The sequence below is a fragment of the Megalobrama amblycephala genome, linkage group LG1 (genome assembly GCF_018812025.1).
Source record: "Megalobrama amblycephala isolate DHTTF-2021 linkage group LG1, ASM1881202v1, whole genome shotgun sequence".
In the NCBI taxonomy this organism is placed as follows: Eukaryota; Metazoa; Chordata; class Actinopteri; order Cypriniformes; family Xenocyprididae; genus Megalobrama; species Megalobrama amblycephala.
In genome coordinates, this window is record NC_063044.1 from 62,755,654 (window position 1) to 62,769,153 (window position 13,500).

General features: G+C 35.5%; 1 long non-coding RNA gene across 1 annotated transcript; it reads left to right on the top strand.

The window, feature by feature from the left end:
• The first annotated feature begins 1,463 nt into the window (after window positions 1-1,463).
• Window positions 1,464-6,256, top strand: LOC125278646. Its single transcript, XR_007187198.1, has 2 exons — window positions 1,464-1,511; window positions 2,617-6,256. It is a non-coding gene; the product is annotated as an uncharacterized LOC125278646 (long non-coding RNA).
• Window positions 6,257-13,500: the final 7,244 nt, after the last annotated feature.

Genomic DNA, 13,500 nt, shown 5'->3' on the forward strand with positions numbered 1-13,500 from the left:
TTAACACTTTATATTAAGGTTTAATCTGTTAACATTAGGCATTACAGTAGGTATCATGAACTATAAATTAACAATAATTTTTAAACCATTTATATTAATATTAATGTCTAATATAAATGTCTTAAACTTTGTTTTGTTTTGTTTTGTTTTGTTTTTGTGGGGAGGGTCAGGTGGCCAACCGGTCATTTAATTTAAAGGAATTAACTAATAAAAGGATTTAAGAAAAAGAAATAAGAATGGTAAAGTCTCTAGGTGTAATTGTAGTTATAAAGTAATAAATTTATAATATTTATTTTTTATTTTAAACATGCACACATTTTCTCTTATTCATATAATTTATTTTCTCAACACATTGAGTTGTAAATGTATAAATGATAGCATATTTTGTATAGTTTGCATCACTGGATATTACTGTCAGTCGCTGAACATTTCTATCATAAAACGGTTGTCAAATATTAAATGTTTAGCTGCTTACATCTTACCATTTACTCTTTTACTGTTAAAACTAAAGCGTCATGTTGGAATTTGCGGCCGTCTACTGTGAACATTAAGCTCTGCCTTCTTTGATTTGATTGGCCATCTCAATCTTTTTGACAGTGATGAGCGCTGTTAGACCGCTGAGGCATCCTAGATTGCAGATTGGCCATTTCTAATTATTGGTGGGGAATGTCTTTGGTGGTCATGGCCGTAGTACATATATTCATCCCAAACTGTCACGGGTCAGCGTATTCAGTCATACGACGAATATAGTCAGTCACAGGCGATCCACACTCCTATCCAGAAGGGGGCGTGCATGGTAATGCAATGCTGTTTGATAACCGCCACAAGAGGAAAAGGTGCAGAAGAAGAAGAACAGATGATCTATGCATAGATATGTTTACGTGTATTCTCTCAACCACTGTTTCAACTGCGTCAATAAAAGACATCAATAAAACAGCTTGAGAATAATATCTCACGTAGTATTACATTTACCTCAGGCAAGTCATTTAGTGTCCATGTTAGTTCGCTAGAGAAATGATCTCTAGAGGGGAGCATTTCATATAATACATTATAATTACTTTACATGTTAATCATGTCTTAATTATTTAATATACGTTTAACTAAATTTGTCATGAAAACAAGTAACTGTGTAAATGATTATATTTCAAAAATGATTAGTTAATGCAAAACCTGCCTTATGTGCAATGTACATGTTTTTTTGTTTTGTTTTTTATTTGAGTGTTGATTGTTATATCTAACAAATAGCAACTGAATTTAATAGTTTGGGCTCTGTAGTTAATTGTAACCTTTAATATCATAGTAATGTGTTCCCTGTATATAGTTTACAGCATTAGCCGAGATTTTTTATACTTAAGAAAATTTTAATTATAACTATTTATTTAAAGAGAGGGACACAATTTGTTCAATAAAACACTGTTTAATAAAAAAGAAGAAAAAAGAAGCAATATTATGTTTAGTTTTCTCCCCCCAGTGGGACCAAACCCATACCGAACCGTGACTTCAACACTGAGGTACGTACCGAACTGTCATGTTTGTGTACCATTACACTTAATGTTACTGTTACTGGTAAATTTATAAAGCTTGAAATGGTAAAAATGTATTATTGTATATATAAATTATCATTAATTTAGATTAATAAAGGCTATAAAATATTATATATGTTTCACCATTTCATAATACCTAATTCATTAACAAAAGTTATCAAATTTAACATTATTAGAAAGTTTTGCAAAAACCACCATTTTCAGGGTAGATCAGGATAGTTAACTTCAGAAATTAGCCCCTGCTGGTAGATGTTGTAGCTACACCATTATTGTGGTAGCAAAAAAACACAAAAAAACAAACAAAAAAAAAAAAACAAGAAAAGTCTGAGAGAACATCCGTCAGGCTTTGCTTTGTTGTTTTGTGAGAAAAAAATATCAAAGAATAGCATGTTGGAGCCATATTGTTGTGTTGGAGCCATGGACTGTGTCATATTTTCCTATTTCCCCCTTTCTCTACTGAATAATTTCCTGTCTCTTTTCACTGTCCTGTTATATAACGCATTAAAAAGCTCATAAATAAAATATTGTGAGTGGAGATGTCTGAGAAAAATAAACTAAAATACTAGCATGAAACTGTAACATACAATCATGTTTTGTTCCTGAATCTGATCCTGCTATTTACGGAAAAATCTAATGCACTTTATTCCAATAATATTCAACTGTCCTTGTGGCTCATAAGAAGTGCCACCAATTTGGGCTCAATATGCTGGCTCATAGAGATTTAAATTTGTTTAATGGTACTTGTAAATGTCACAGCTCTTGTATGAGCCCTGTATCATAGACAGTGAAGTAGATGTTTTTGTCTTCTGTGAGAGCTCAAGGACCTGAGGGAGCTCCTTTTTAACTATTCATAAAACAATACACACTGAGCCCATGGCAATTAGAAAGCACTTAATAGACTTCGATAGCACTCACAGGGTCGTGGCCTCACTCTAAAGAGGCTGAATCAGACGGGTACTTTGTGTTTATTGTTCATGTTTCTTTTTTTTTTTTTCTTAAATGTCATCTATAAATAATGCGGACATTTAAATGAAGGTGCATCATCATAAGTACGCCATTATTTTAATTTCAGCTGCGGCTGTGGTTGTGTTCCCTGTGCTCTCCTGCATGTGATATGAGCTTTCATCTCCAAAAACACCAGCACTCAGGAGATACTGAGAGGGATTTGTCATTGACTAAAGAGAACTCATGTCACTTTTTGTACATAATTTGTATTTGTATTATGCTATGTATTTTTAGATTTTGTAGACATTTTACTCAAGATTAAACCTTTAAGATGTCCTATTTACTTACATTTTGACTTTAGGCCTGTTAGTTTTCAGAATGGGTCAAGGATGATGTCATAATATCTGTTTTCCGGCTATTGTCAGCTGGATCTCTTTGTTTTCCAGTCCTTTTGGATCACTTTACCAAAAACTTGTGAGAGGCTCATTAGAAAACCGTGCTTCTACCTACAATTGTGCAATACTCCAAAAAAGCACCTATACATACAGTTCCGGCTACAATGAACACTAGTGGCAGTAAAACACCAATATAATGTAGACTATATAATAAAGACTTATTTTCACGTTGTAACTTGCACAATACTGTTACTGACCGCAAAACACTTTTTCCATAGTGCATTTTGACATTTGCATCACATAACCAGTTCTGTACGTATGGCTTTTCTGATGTAACTTGGGTAGCACTTTATTTTACAACCTACCCCTAAACCTAATATTAACCAACCTTATATTATTCGGAACTTTCTTGTAAGTACACTGTAAGTTAATTGAAAGTGCACATACTGTAAAATAAAGTGCAACCTAAACTTGCTTGGTAGCTCATCTGGTACAGCATTGTATTTGCAATGCAATGTGCTCAGGTATAAGTCCTGTGAACCCAGAGTTACGATAAAAGATGGCAAAGCTTCAGATTGCTTCAGCAAATGTGTTTTTAGATAAATTTTGCTTTTGCTAACACTCACCGGGCATTTCATTTCCAAACTGCCACAATACGTACAACAATATCATTGCCAGATTCTGTTTGGGTAAAACTTTTTGTGGCACTCACTGGAAATTGCACTTTGAAAGTGTCATGAAACATGAAAAAATGTTGCCACAGGCATGTTTTTCCAATGAGCCAGGAGTGGTATCTGTCTGTCTATGATCTATCTATTTGGTGTGTGTGTGTGTGTGTGTGTGTGTGTGTGTGTGTCCCTGAATGAGGCAATAATTTCAACATCTGTTGTTCCATTTCTCCAGCCAAAGCTATTCATCACAATGGGAGTGAATGGAATTCCTAAAACCTTTAAAATCTAACAAACAAATAAAGCTTAAGAACAGATGATTTGCACCCTTCCATTTTCTTTCGTTTCACTTCAGTGAGCCTCTTCCTCACGCAGCTGCAGCCAATGATAGGAACAACTAAAAGTATTATGAGATGAATAATAGCTTACTATAAATTTCCATATCTCATATAAATATTTATTATGTCAGCAGGGATGATGCCTAGATTAACTCCATCTGAATAGAATGGTTTAAGCAAGGCTGGCCATACACAATGAGTGTAATGCAGAACAGGTCCGCAGAGGCCAGACATTATCAATGGGGAGATTGGAAAGAAATGCCTCTGCAGTTTTTCTCCATCTGCTGTTAGTCTCTCACACACAAACACATACAGTGCGACCAGGCTAGTGACTCACTCTCTAGCTGATGGTGTTTTGGTATTCGTGTGGCATGTAGCCAGTAGGAATACTGCAGTGTACACACACACACACACACGCACGCACACATACAGTGTGTACTCATACAAATTGACCTGGTAGCTTCATGTGTGTTTGCTTAGAATAGACTGATCTGTATCTTATGATCACCAGGACTGCATTTATTTGATCAAAAATATTATTGAAATATTATTACAATTAAAAAAAAACTAGCAGCCATTACTCCAGTCTTCAGTGTCACATAATCCTTCAGAAATCATTCTAATATGCTGATTTGCCGCTCAGGTGAAATTTACAGTATTTTACAATCGCTAAGACACATTTCTCAATACTTAGGTTAGTTTTTCAAATCTCTTCAGCAGTTAATATCATATTCAAAATGCACTAAAACTACCAGAACACTTCATACATGTCTCAAATCAGCTCATTCTTCCATAACACTAGCAAAGGTTTTCACCCAACCAACACACTTTCTGTCAGGACCACTATATCGTCAAACATGATTGACAGTCAGCAAAGAGTTTGGATTGGTGGTATGGTTCTGTTCTGGACAAGAACTCCCTGCCCATCCATGCAGCCTAGCATAGATAAGAGCAAGGAGAGCAGCGATAACCCCCCTTTGGGTAAACAGAACAGAACCAACATAAGGTATGCAGATATCGTTAATGTTCTTAATGACAGTAATTTAATGTAACAATATAATTCAAGAAATGAGTCTGATCCTAACAGGAAGAGAGGAGAAGCTGGGGATAGAGGAGGGTAATTAGCTCCTGAGCAATGCAATAAAGCTGCTGAAAATACTGAATGGACCATATATATAGGAATGCGGTGATAGGCATCAGCTGACTCTCAGCTGATCCACGTCTACCTGTAGGAAATATAGGAAATAGAGAGTCAGCTGATGCGAGATTGACTAATGAGTCCTGCCAGAAATAATGCTATGCTTGATTTGTCAATCATAAAACACAGACTTAAAAACACTAACATCAGGTAGCATTTTCTTTTGTAAAATTTCTTTACAAAACCAGAATGATACTCTCTATATTTTTAGCATTCATTGCACTATATGTTACATGACTCATGTTTACGTTACAGTACAAAATTATTCCTAAGTTTTCCCCTTTTGAATGGATGGTAATGAAGACTAACCCCTGTGTAGGTTTACAGTGACTTCTAATTGCTTTGATAGTATTTGATTTCTTTTTTTTTTTTGTAGATTCAGAATATATTTCAATATGGTATTACTGTAGAAATCAGCCCAGTCTCATTAGAAAAACGTACCTGTAGGAACATTTTTGCAAAATGAAAATATAAGTGTAACAAAAGCAAATGTGACATAAAAAGCATTTGTAATGGTGCTGTTTTAGCTTGTTTTGATCTGTCATCTTTGAGCTCTTTTACCGTGACTCATCTTTCACGGGATTCGTACGCAAGCCTTCCGCATACGTGCAACTCCGTATCAGCTGAGCTACTGAGCAAACTTGTTGTTGTGTCAGAAAAGCGGAATATGTGGAGCTGGTTAAGCGATGCAAAGTCCAAAATAGATTTGTTTACAAATCGTGCACTTTGATGAAAAGCTTTTTGAAGTCATAACATAATATTGTGCAATGAGATGTGAAAAAGTCTTTATTAATCCATAATCTGACCCTGTAATCATAACTGTGTATGAAAAGTGCTTGCTGTTTTACTGCCTCTAGTGTTCATTTCTGTTAGAAACTGCAATGATATGTACGTATTGGTACTTATTTTATGACTTGCAAAAATGTTCCCACAAGTATGTCTTTCCATGAGACCAGGTTGGTAGAAATGTTGTCTTATTCATTTTGTTGTAGGTTTTGAACTTAAATTTAATAGTTTTGAAAAAAGTATGTAAACATGCAAATTGGCCTGTATAAAGATTTGGTGGTGTTTGTGTCTATAAGCCCGAAAAGAATTGATTGAAAGATGTCGTCATTGAATGCATTTTGTGCCAAAGCCATAATAAATGATTCACAGTTTAGCCCACATAGACTGTTGTTGTGCTCACTGTGTGAAGAGTTTTGAAAAAGTGACCTATTGAGAAATGTGTCCTATATTGATTGTTAAAAAAAAAAAAAAAATTAATTTCAACATTGAAAACAAATGTGCTGCTTAATATGTTTATGGAAAAACTTTCTTTGATGAATAGAAAGTTTAAAAACTGCATTTATTTAACAATGTTACAAACTGCCATCACCTTTGATCAATTTAATGCATCTTATTTGAATAAAAAGAAAAAAGAAAGAAAAAAATATTGTTAAACATAAATATAGGTAAATATACTGGTTGAGCTAAAAAAATCTATAATTATATCTACATATATTTCTTTATCTATCTGACTGTTTTGTATTTTCATTATAGGTGTATTGATTGATACGTCAACATACACATTCTTCAATGTCTCTACAGACAGGAAAAGAATCTGTGGGACAGTATGTGTTTGTGTGTGTTCATTATTTGCTGGGTGTTGCTTCCACATGAACAGATGGTGGAATCATGTCATAGCAGTCACTGTTTAAAGTGTGCCAATGGAATGCTCTGATTGAGACAATGACAGAGTAATAGCCTGCTGTGTGTGTGTGTGTGTGTGTGTGTGTGTGTGTGTGTGTGTGTGTGTGTGTGTGTGTGTGTGTGTGTGTGTGTGTGTGTGTGTGTGTGTGTGTGTGTGTGGCCATCTTAGCGTGGGTGGGCAAAGACTGTGTTAGCATGCAGGGCTTCATGTCTGAATGTGAAGTTTGTGCACAAGTGTTTTACAGATAGTGGAACAGTGATGCACTTCCTACTGTATTTAAATTTACCTTCCCTCTGTCTTTCTCTTTTTGTCTCTCTCTCTCTCTCTCTCTCTCTGTCCCAATTCTGCCTCTTATTCCACTCTCCTTTCTTCCGCTGGTGGTCCTGCCTCATTTCTCTTGAGGGGCAGCAGGTGGTACGTGGTGTGGGGTCTACATATGTGTGAGTGATGGAGGGTATTGATTTGTAGATGTGTTAATGGTTGTGGTGAGCTGAATGTCTTTCCTCTGTCTTAAAGAACTTTTCATATTCCAGTTGGGATAAGAGAAAAAAAAGAGAGTAAATATTGTCATGAAAACATTTAAACCTTTAGAAATCAAACCTTTCTCCTTTAGGTAAAAAGACCAGTTATTGAAAAAATAGCCACTTTTAAATAGCCGAGCCAGTGCGAGCCAGGACGGGGCCATTAGCCTCAGACCTCAAGCACAGAGGCCAAAATCAAGTTGCTTTTCCACTGTCGGGCCAGTAGCCCCACAGCGCTACCCTAAAACACACCCTTAACACGCCTCCACAGAACAACATTACACAGCCTCATTTCACTAGCTGAAAAAGTATTGTCGTTGCTTCATAACATTAAGGTTGAACCACTGCAGTCACTGGACTTTTTAACAATGTCTTTAGTACCTTTCTGGACCTTAAAAAGTGGTGGTTAAATTGCTGTCTATGGGGGATGAAAAATCTCTCAGATTTCATCAAAAATATCTTAATTTGTGTTCTGAAGATGAACAAAGGTCTTACGGGTGTAGAAAGACATGAGGGTGAGTAATAAATGACAGAAATTTCATTTTTGGGTGAACTAACCCTTTAATATTCCAGCATTGATTATTTGACCAATGTTTTACAATAAAAAAAGTTACAGTGGCACTAATTTATTAATTTGTGTCAGGAGTGCACATCAATCATGCTGAATCAAACTGCTATTGACCACATAAAAAGAGAACATATACCTATTCAGTTGCACCTGCTTCCATTTATTTGCGATCACAAGAATGCACAAAACAACTCCATTAAGTCTAAGTCCACAGGCTTACACATTTAGAAAAATACTGATATTTATACCACATTTCTTTAGAAAGAGTGAGCATATCTATTAATTTTCCATGAAATTATGCGATCTGAGGATGTTTGAGCAATCTCTCCTCTCTCACTATATGTTATCCTTTCAGCCAAAGCAACAGAGGGAGCGCATTAGAAAAAAAAAGGAGTTATGAGTTATACGAGTTAACTGGAGTGCCTGTTTTTTATGACATATACGCGGATGCATTAGTCTGGTATCAACAAAGGCACAGGGAAGAGACAGATAAAACATGAAACCAAATAAATACACGATTATAAATATATATGATTGATTTGATATTCTTCAAGCAGTCTCTGGTATTTTCCATAAACATATGTGTATTTATTATCACAATGATTAGTATAAGTAGCCTTTAGCATCACATTTAAATATATTTCTGCCTCATACGGTGATCAGAATCCCATTGGATTGCAAGGTGTCTGAAAGTGAGTTTTGCTAATGATACAAACTCAAAAAATGACTTGTTTTGAGAAAGTGTCAATTAAATGTAGACTTTGCAAAGAATGGATGAAGGATGGGTCAGTTTAAAATGATATTGGACTCATCAGTAACAAGACTTATTTCACAAGTGAAGAGTTTGTTTACATAGACATCTTAAAGGCCCAGCAAAGAAAAAAAAATCCAAGCATCAGAAAGGTGGAATGGGCATCAAAAATAAAGTATGACACATACACATAATTACTAACATTAAAAGTGGACGTCATTCCCGTGATGCCTTCAGTCTTCGGTGTCACATGGTCCTTCAGAAATCAGTCTAACATACTGATTTGCTGCTCAAGAAACAATTATTATTATTATCGATGTTGAAAACCATTGTGCTTCTTAATATTTTTGTAGAAATTGTGAAAAAATAGGATTCTTTGATGAATAGAAAGCTTAAAAGTATGTATTTTTAACATTATAAATGTCCTTTCTGTTACTTTTGATCAATGTAATGCATGCTTGCTGAATAAAAGTTTTAATTTCTTTCTTTCAAAAACCCCTAACTTTTTAGCAGTAGTGTAGTGTATGTCCCATTTAATGAAATTACTAATGTATTACCCATAAAAATGGAGAATCCTCTCAAAGCTATGGTCTATGATATCATATATTCCACAGTTAGATAAAAATTGGACAACGAATAATTCATGGAGCTATTATGGCATCACAGAGCTGGGATCTGAAAATGTAAGTTTAGCCTCTTTACAATATGACAAGGAATTATTTGAGGTGTGGCGTCACAGAGCGATGACCTCATAGCTGTGACTGGACTGAAAGAGAAATAAAAACGAATCCTTGACAAATCTGTGTTAAATCACCTCTCCCCATTTGTTTTACACTCCTCTGCATGTCTCTCTCTCTTTCTCTCTTTCTCTCTTTCACTTGTCAGTGATAATGGCTGTAGTTTGTCTGTGTCCTTGACTCTGGCATAAATCTTTTTTTATGGGCAGATGCAGTGATGTCATTCTTCACTTTGTACATTTTTGCTTGTCAAAAATGAATATAATTCAGCATCAGTAATGTCCCTTTTTATGACAACTTTTAATCTTTTAATCTCAAGTTTTAGCTGACTCATGGTCCTTATTAAGTATATGAGGGTTAAGAAAAAAAATGGATGAATTATTCGATTAGTGACTACATTTTGCTGTGGTAGTTGGTTTGTCTGGCTAATCTAATTGAAAGTGAATGCGGGGACAGTGGAGCTTATCTTTTACACCCTGCTGCTCATCGCTGTCTACAAGCCTGCTGACAACCATCAGCAGGTAAAGGCTCTGATGTACAGGCTTTGTAAAGTGCTGGTTCTCGTGCACGCATTGTTCTGTCAAGCGTTTTTCACGCGCAGTGCTTCTGTGGGTGTGTAGTAGGTGTATGAGCGTGTCTAAATGCTACACTAACAGTCAGAAGATTATGACACACGTGATTGATTTCTCACAAACCTTTTAATCTAAAGGCTTATGCTACTTAAATGCTTCAAATTTGTTTGTAGACAAGAATAAATTGTGCATACTTAGTAAAGTACAAAACTGAAATTTACATATTAATACATTTTCTTCATGACTTGGACCAGTTTATTAATTTAGTTTATTAAAGAATTTATTCATTTTATTAATTATTTGTATTTATTTAGTCAAGTCAAGTCAAATTTATTTATATAGCGCTTTTACAATTGGTAATTGTTTCAAAGCAGCTTTACATATTAGAAGCACAGAAAAAAGGGAAGTGGTTAAAAATAAGCTGTACAAACAAGCGTGGTAATATGTAACATATACAAGATGGTGCTACATTAAGCCAATGTCGGCTGACTCCCAGGGGTGGAAAAAACCCCCTAGGAGAAAAACCCAGCGTGCTAACACTGGGAAAAAAGTCCTAGGAGGGAAAAAACCCCTTGGAAGATATATATAATATATGTAAATGGATATGGAGATCAAAATCTGAATTATACATTTTTATTATAGAGATTAAAAATAGATTATATATAAATATATGTAAGCGGATACGGGGATTAAAAATCTGAATTATAGATGCAGCCAGAACTGGATCTGTAGGCCCATTGTCTCCTGGGCTACGTTGTAGTCAGTTTATTTTTTAGATTTTTAGTTTGTTCAAATGAATTGATTAAATTACTTTAAAATAATTACATTAACATTATGTTGTTAATAGTGACGGGACGGTTGATGCCGGGGCTCTGACACTCCGACGAAGTTTTCAAAGCACTATTGTATCACACACTGTACCGATGCTTGTATCGAAATGACAATACCACGTGATTGACGATGTTTGAAGCTTCGAATGTCATGCAGTATCAGAAAGTCAGGACAGCGGTTTTGAAAAAATTGGTGCTTCATCTGATGCATAAAAGGAAAATGCATTTAATCATGTTTTATTGCTGGGGTACTCCGAACAGAACATAAGGGTTAAACAGCTCACCCGAAATATTTTTTCAACTACTCACGTCAAATATGATCACATCATTGTATATTTTAAATTATTGATCAATATGCACATGACATGTGTTCTGGTCTCATTGTCACAAATTACTTTAGATTTTAGATAGAACTGTATTGATCCAAGACAAGAGTGATTCCTTATGTCACAGACTTCCGACGCTTTGTTTGGTCACGTGCTTTTTCAAACTGTAGATCTGCGCCGCAATGATTTAGATATGGTGGAGAAAACAAAAGTCTGACCACCAGATGTTGCTAATCCGTGCTGTGTTAAAAACTTCGAGTAACGAACCATTTTTCGGCACAATTTGATGAGAGCCTCAAATGCTTCAGAAAGCCTCGGATTCCCATCACTAGCTGTTAACGTTGATTACTGTGCCTTTAGCCCCAACATGTAAGGGAGTCCACTGCAGGCAAGTTGAAAGAACCCAAATGCACCTTTATTTACATTAATCCAAACACGATAAACATAAAACAAACAAAAATTTGGCTTGGCTTGGATTTACCAATTATGGTTACACAGACAATACTAGACCAGGAACAAGGCAAACATGAGGGCTTAAATACACAAGAACTAATGACTAAACAAGACACACCTGTGCACAATCAAACACAACATAGGACACATGACAAGGGGAGCGCATGGCAGGATCACATGACTAGAACTTGACAGAAAACAAGGGAAGCACATGGCAAACAAGAAACATGACTATGACTATGTACATGAAACTATAAACATGAAACAAAACCAAAACTAGATGTGACACAACAGCAGTGGCGCCTTTTACCCCAAATACCATACTTTTACATATTCTTCTGTTATTGAAAAACTGTTGCTTTAAAGGATTAGTTCACTTTCAAATGAAAATTACCCCAAGATTTACTCACCCTCAAGCCATCCTAGGTGTATATGACTTTCTTCTTTCTGATGAACACAATCGGAGATATATTAATAAATATCCTGTTGCATCCAAGCTTCATAATGAGCTGTAGAAAGTGCTTCCATCCACATCCATCCATCATAAACGTGTACTTCACACAGCTCTGTGAGGTTAATAAAGGCCTTCTGAAGCAAAGTGATGCGTTTGTGTAAAAAAATATCCATATTATGAAGTAAAATATCTAGCTTCTGCCAGACTGCCTTCTGTATTCAAGTTACAAAGAAAGTGTAAACTGGCGTCGCGTCAGTTACGTTTTTTTACGTAAGTTGAATAGGGAAGGCGTAGGACATAGCATAAGCTTTTTGAACTGCGAGAGTTTTACACTTTCTTCGTAGCTTGAATATGGAAGGCAGTCTGGCGGAAGCTAGATATTTTACTTCATAATTGGTTAAATATGGATATTTTTCTTACACTAATGCATCGCTTCACTTCAGAAGGCCTTTATTAACCCCCCGGAGTCGTGTGGAATATGTTTATGATGGATGGATGTGGATGGAGACACTTTCTTCAGCTTATACTCGTTGGTATCGCTCACTGCCATTATAAAGCTCGGCTGCGTCAGGATTTTATTAATATTTCTCCGATTATGTTCATCTGAAAGAAGAAAGTCATATACACCTAGGATGGCTTGAGGCTAATTATCATTTGAAAGTGAACTAATCCTTTAATTACCTCAAACAAAAAAAAAAATATTTTTTTAAAAATGTTAAAAATGTTATCGATTCTCATTTGCTACATAAAATATCAGATCAGGTTATCATAGAATCAACTTCACATTGCTGCCCGCGATCGCATCATGGATCAGCCAAATTCCCATGTGCATCTTGAAAAGCGGATGTTTTGGAAAGTGCTCCGGAAAGTTTTTGTGCCATTTAGTGGTTTAGAGGAAAATAAAATCAAATGCACTTTTTACTCTGATGCACCTTTAGCTCCATTGTGCACTGTATACTGTTTCTGTGAATAATGCATATACAAACTTTCGGTGCTTCAACATCCATAAGTGTAGATATCCATCAACACACATAACAGTTATTTTGAAATTCCTCACTTTCTTTGGGTTTCAGTGTGAATGCAAGCAGCGTTACAATTGCAGCAACTCAAAGACTGGTTCTAATGAAGCATATGGATGTGCTTTATTCTGTGGTTTGGCAATCACTTGGTCCAAACATATTTTGTGGTCTGTGCTTTTCTGCCCACTTTCAAACTTTTTTTGACAGAATTTAAAACAGTTCTCACTTCCCATAGAGATTAAGTGACATGGCAAACTTTTTTTGTCAAAAGGTTTCTTTAGAAAAGTGAAAGACTAGTCAATTATTTAATGATCATACATCTGGAATTGTTTTTCATTTGTTTTATTTGTTGCCTTCCCACTGAAAGAACAATGCAAAAATGAACTTCAGATATGTTGCTAAAAGGCCAATAATTTTGTGCTGTGCAATTCTTCATGTCTGCATAAATTCCCAGCACAGCAAATTTTACATGGTTTTACAGAAGGAATCTG